At 49.8% G+C, this 6,054-nt stretch overlaps 1 protein-coding gene across 1 annotated transcript in view; it reads right to left on the bottom strand.

Annotated features, from left to right (window-relative positions):
• The window catches only part of aadat (aminoadipate aminotransferase), a 104,293-nt gene that overhangs the window by 58,428 nt on the left and 39,811 nt on the right, over positions 1-6,054 (bottom strand). The window lies entirely within an intron of this gene.

A 6,054-nucleotide genomic window follows, 5' to 3' on the forward strand; every position in this document is an offset into this window, starting at 1 on the left:
ATCAGCACAGGGAGAGGTTAATACGAGTCTGGATGATGAGCATGTCGTACTGTCTGGCCAGCTGTGTAATCAGCACAGGATGGGTTAATACGAGTCTGGATGATGAGCATGTCGTACAGTCTGGCCAGCTGTGTAATCAGCACAGGGAGATGTTAATACGAGTCTGGATGATGAGCATGTCGTACAGTCTGGCCAGCTGTGTAATCAGCACAGGAGAGGTTAATACGAGTCTGGATGATGAGCATGTCGTACAGTCTGGCCAGCTGTGTAATCAGCACAGGGAGATGTTAATACGAGTCTGGATGATGAGCATGTCGTACAGTCTGGCCAGCTGTGTAATCAGCACAGGGAGAGGTTAATACGAGTCTGGATGATGTGATGTCGTACTGTCTGGCCAGCTGTGTAATCAGCACAGGGAGAGGTTAATACGAGTCTGGATGATGTGATGTCGTACTGTCTGGCCAGCTGTGTAATCAGCACAGGGAGAGGTTAATACGAGTCTGGATGATGAGCATGTCGTACAGTCTGGCCAGCTGTGTAATCAGCACAGGGAGAGGTTAATACGAGTCTGGATGATGAGCATGTCGTACTGGCTGGCCAGCTGTGTAATCAGCACAGGGAGAGGTTAATACGAGTCTGGATGATGAGCATGTCGTACAGTCTGGCCAGCTGTGTAATCAGCACAGGGAGAGGTTAATACGAGTCTGGATGATGAGCATGTCGTACTGTCTGGCCAGCTGTGTAATCAGCACAGGATGGGTTAATACGAGTCTGGATGATGAGCATGTCGTACTGTCTGGCCAGCTGTGTAATCAGCACAGGGAGAGGTTAATACGAATCTGGATGATGAGCATGTCGTACAGTCTGGCCAGCTGTGTAATCAGCACAGGGAGAGGTTAATACAAGTCTGGATGATGAGCATGTCGTACTGTCTGGCCAGCTGTGTAATCAGCACAGGGAGAGGTTAATACGAGTCTGGATGATGTGATGTCGTACTGTCTGGCCAGCTGTGTAATCAGCACAGGGAGAGGTTAATACGAGTCTGGATGATGAGCATGTCGTACTGTCTGGCCAGCTGTGTAATCAGCACAGGGAGAGGTTAATACGAGTCTGGATGATGAGCATGTCGTACTGTCTGGCCAGCTGTGTAATCAGCACAGGGAGAGGTTAATACGAGTCTGGATGATGAGCATGTCGTACAGTCTGGCCAGCTGTGTAATCAGCACAGGGAGAGGTTAATACGAGTCTGGATGATGAGCATGTCGTACAGTCTGGCCAGCTGTGTAATCAGCACAGGAGAGGTTAATACGAGTCTGGATGATGAGCACGTCGTACTGTCTGGCCAGCTGTGTAATCAGCACAGGGAGAGGTTAATACGAGTCTGGATGATGTGATGTCGTACTGTCTGGCCAGCTGTGTAATCAGCACAGGGAGAGGTTAATACGAGTCTGGATGATGAGCATGTCGTACTGTCTGGCCAGCTGTGTAATCAGCACAGGGATAGGTTAATACGAGTCTGGATGATGAGCATGTCGTACTGTCTGGCCAGCTGTGTAATCAGCACAGGGAGAGGTTAATACGAGTCTGGATGATGTGATGTCGTACAGTCTGGCCAGCTGTGTAATCAGCACAGGGAGAGGTTAATACGAGTCTGGATGATGAGCATGTCGTACTGTCTGGCCAGCTGTGTAATCAGCACAGGGAGAGGTTAATACGAGTCTGGATGATGAGCATGTCGTACTGTCTGGCCAGCTGTGTAATCAGCACAGGGAGAGGTTAATACGAGTCTGGATGATGAGCATGTCGTACTGTCTGGCCAGCTGTGTAATCAGCACAGGGAGAGGTTAATACGAGTCTGGATGATGAGCATGTCGTACAGTCTGGCCAGCTGTGTAATCAGCACAGGGAGAGGTTAATACGAGTCTGGATGATGAGCATGTCGTACTGTCTGGCCAGCTGTGTAATCAGCACAGGGAGAGGTTAATACGAGTCTGGATGATGAGCATGTCGTACTGTCTGGCCAGCTGTGTAATCAGCACAGGGAGAGGTTAATACGAGTCTGGATGATGAGCATGTCGTACAGTCTGGCCAGCTGTGTAATCAGCACAGGGAGATGTTAATACGAGTCTGGATGATGAGCATGTCGTACAGTCTGGCCAGCTGTGTAATCAGCACAGGATGGGTTAATACGAGTCTGGATGATGAGCATGTCGTACAGTCTGGCCAGCTGTGTAATCAGCACAGGGAGAGGTTAATACGAGTCTGGATGATGAGCATGTCGTACTGTCTGGCCAGCTGTGTAATCAGCACAGGGAGAGGTTAATACAAGTCTGGATGATGAGCATGTCGTACTGTCTGGCCAGCTGTGTAATCAGCACAGGGAGAGGTTAATACGAGTCTGGATGATGAGCACGTCGTACAGTCTGGCCAGCTGTGTAATCAGCACAGGGAGAGGTTAATACGAGTCTGGATGATGAGCATGTCGTACTGTCTGGCCAGCTGTGTAATCAGCACAGGGAGAGGTTAATACGAGTCTGGATGATGAGCATGTCGTACTGTCTGGCCAGCTGTGTAATCAGCACAGGGAGAGGTTAATACGAGTCTGGATGATGAGCATGTCGTACAGTCTGGCCAGCTGTGTAATCAGCACAGGGAGAGGTTAATACGAGTCTGGATGATGAGCATGTCGTACTGTCTGGCCAGCTGTGTAATCAGCACAGGGAGAGGTTAATACGAGTCTGGATGATGAGCATGTCGTACTGTCTGGCCAGCTGTGTAATCAGCACAGGGAGAGGTTAATACGAGTCTGGATGATGAGCATGTCGTACTGTCTGGCCAGCTGTGTAATCAGCACAGGATGGGTTAATACGAGTCTGGATGATGAGCATGTCGTACAGTCTGGCCAGCTGTGTAATCAGCACAGGGAGAGGTTAATACGAGTCTGGATGATGAGCATGTCGTACAGTCTGGCCAGCTGTGTAATCAGCACAGGGAGAGGTTAATACGAGTCTGGATGATGTGATGTCGTACTGTCTGGCCAGCTGTGTAATCAGCACAGGGAGAGGTTAGTACGAGTCTGGATGATGAGCATGTCGTACAGTCTGGCCAGCTGTGTAATCAGCACAGGGAGAGGTTAATACGAGTCTGGATGATGAGCATGTCGTACAGTCTGGCCAGCTGTGTAATCAGCACAGGGAGAGGTTAATACGAGTCTGGATGATGTGATGTCGTACTGTCTGGCCAGCTGTGTAATCAGCACAGGGAGAGGTTAATACGAGTCTGGATGATGAGCATGTCGTACAGTCTGGCCAGCTGTGTAATCAGCACAGGGAGAGGTTAATACGAGTCTGGATGATGAGCATGTCGTACTGTCTGGCCAGCTGTGTAATCAGCACAGGGAGAGGTTAATACGAGTCTGGATGATGAGCACGTCGTACTGTCTGGCCAGCTGTGTAATCAGCACAGGAGAGGTTAATACGAGTCTGGATGATGAGCACGTCGTACTGTCTGGCCAGCTGTGTAATCAGCACAGGATGGGTTAATACGAGTCTGGATGATGAGCATGTCGTACTGTCTGGCCAGCTGTGTAATCAGCACAGGGAGAGGTTAATACGAGTCTGGATGATGAGCATGTCGTACAGTCTGGCCAGCTGTGTAATCAGCACAGGATGGGTTAATACGAGTCTGGATGATGAGCATGTCGTACAGTCTGGCCAGCTGTGTAATCAGCACAGGGAGAGGTTAATACGAGTCTGGATGATGAGCATGTCGTACTGTCTGGCCAGCTGTGTAATCAGCACAGGGAGAGGTTAATACGAGTCTGGATGATGAGCATGTCGTACTGTCTGGCCAGCTGTGTAATCAGCACAGGGAGAGGTTAATACGAGTCTGGATGATGAGCATGTCGTACTGTCTGGCCAGCTGTGTAATCAGCACAGGGAGAGGTTAATACGAGTCTGGATGATGAGCATGTCGTACTGTCTGGCCAGCTGTGTAATCAGCACAGGGAGAGGTCAATACGAGTCTGGATGATGAGCATGTCGTACTGTCTGGCCAGCTGTGTAATCAGCACAGGATGGGTTAATACGAGTCTGGATGATGAGCATGTCGTACAGTCTGGCCAGCTGTGTAATCAGCACAGGGAGAGGTTAATACGAGTCTGGATGATGAGCATGTCGTACAGTCTGGCCAGCTGTGTAATCAGCACAGGGAGAGGTTAATACGAGTCTGGATGATGTGATGTCGTACTGTCTGGCCAGCTGTGTAATCAGCACAGGGAGAGGTTAATACGAGTCTGGATGATGAGCATGTCGTACAGTCTGGCCAGCTGTGTAATCAGCACAGGGAGAGGTTAATACGAGTCTGGATGATGAGCATGTCGTACAGTCTGGCCAGCTGTGTAATCAGCACAGGGAGAGGTTAATACGAGTCTGGATGATGTGATGTCGTACTGTCTGGCCAGCTGTGTAATCAGCACAGGGAGAGGTTAATACGAGTCTGGATGATGAGCATGTCGTACAGTCTGGCCAGCTGTGTAATCAGCACAGGGAGAGGTTAATACGAGTCTGGATGATGAGCATGTCGTACTGTCTGGCCAGCTGTGTAATCAGCACAGGGAGAGGTTAATACGAGTCTGGATGATGAGCACGTCGTACTGTCTGGCCAGCTGTGTAATCAGCACAGGAGAGGTTAATACGAGTCTGGATGATGAGCACGTCGTACTGTCTGGCCAGCTGTGTAATCAGCACAGGATGGGTTAATACGAGTCTGGATGATGAGCATGTCGTACTGTCTGGCCAGCTGTGTAATCAGCACAGGGAGAGGTTAATACGAGTCTGGATGATGAGCATGTCGTACAGTCTGGCCAGCTGTGTAATCAGCACAGGATGGGTTAATACGAGTCTGGATGATGAGCATGTCGTACAGTCTGGCCAGCTGTGTAATCAGCACAGGGAGAGGTTAATACGAGTCTGGATGATGAGCATGTCGTACTGTCTGGCCAGCTGTGTAATCAGCACAGGGAGAGGTTAATACGAGTCTGGATGATGAGCATGTCGTACTGTCTGGCCAGCTGTGTAATCAGCACAGGGAGAGGTTAATACGAGTCTGGATGATGAGCATGTCGTACTGTCTGGCCAGCTGTGTAATCAGCACAGGGAGAGGTTAATACGAGTCTGGATGATGAGCATGTCGTACTGTCTGGCCAGCTGTGTAATCAGCACAGGGAGAGGTTAATACGAGTCTGGATGATGAGCATGTCGTACTGTCTGGCCAGCTGTGTAATCAGCACAGGAGAGGTTAATACGAGTCTGGATGATGAGCACGTCGTACTGTCTGGCCAGCTGTGTAATCAGCACAGGGAGAGGTTAATACGAGTCTGGATGATGTGATGTCGTACTGTCTGGCCAGCTGTGTAATCAGCACAGGATGGGTTAATACGAGTCTGGATGATGAGCATGTCGTACTGTCTGGCCAGCTGTGTAATCAGCACAGGGAGAGGTTAATACGAGTCTGGATGATGAGCATGTCGTACAGTCTGGCCAGCTGTGTAATCAGCACAGGGAGAGGTTAATACGAGTCTGGATGATGAGCATGTCGTACTGTCTGGCCAGCTGTGTAATCAGCACAGGGAGAGGTTAATACGAGTCTGGATGATGAGCATGTCGTACTGTCTGGCCAGCTGTGTAATCAGCACAGGGAGAGGTTAATACGAGTCTGGATGATGTGATGTCGTACTGTCTGGCCAGCTGTGTAATCAGCACAGGGAGAGGTTAATACGAGTCTGGATGATGAGCATGTCGTACAGTCTGGCCAGCTGTGTAATCAGCACAGGGAGAGGTTAATACGAGTCTGGATGATGAGCATGTCGTACTGGCTGGCCAGCTGTGTAATCAGCACAGGGAGAGGTTAATACGAGTCTGGATGATGAGCATGTCGTACAGTCTGGCCAGCTGTGTAATCAGCACAGGGAGAGGTTAATACGAGTCTGGATGATGAGCATGTCGTACTGTCTGGCCAGCTGTGTAATCAGCACAGGATGGGTTAATACGAGTC

Source organism: Notolepis coatsorum (genome assembly GCF_963971535.1).
Source record: "Notolepis coatsorum genome assembly, chromosome: 4".
Taxonomy (NCBI): domain Eukaryota; kingdom Metazoa; phylum Chordata; class Actinopteri; order Aulopiformes; family Paralepididae; genus Notolepis; species Notolepis coatsorum.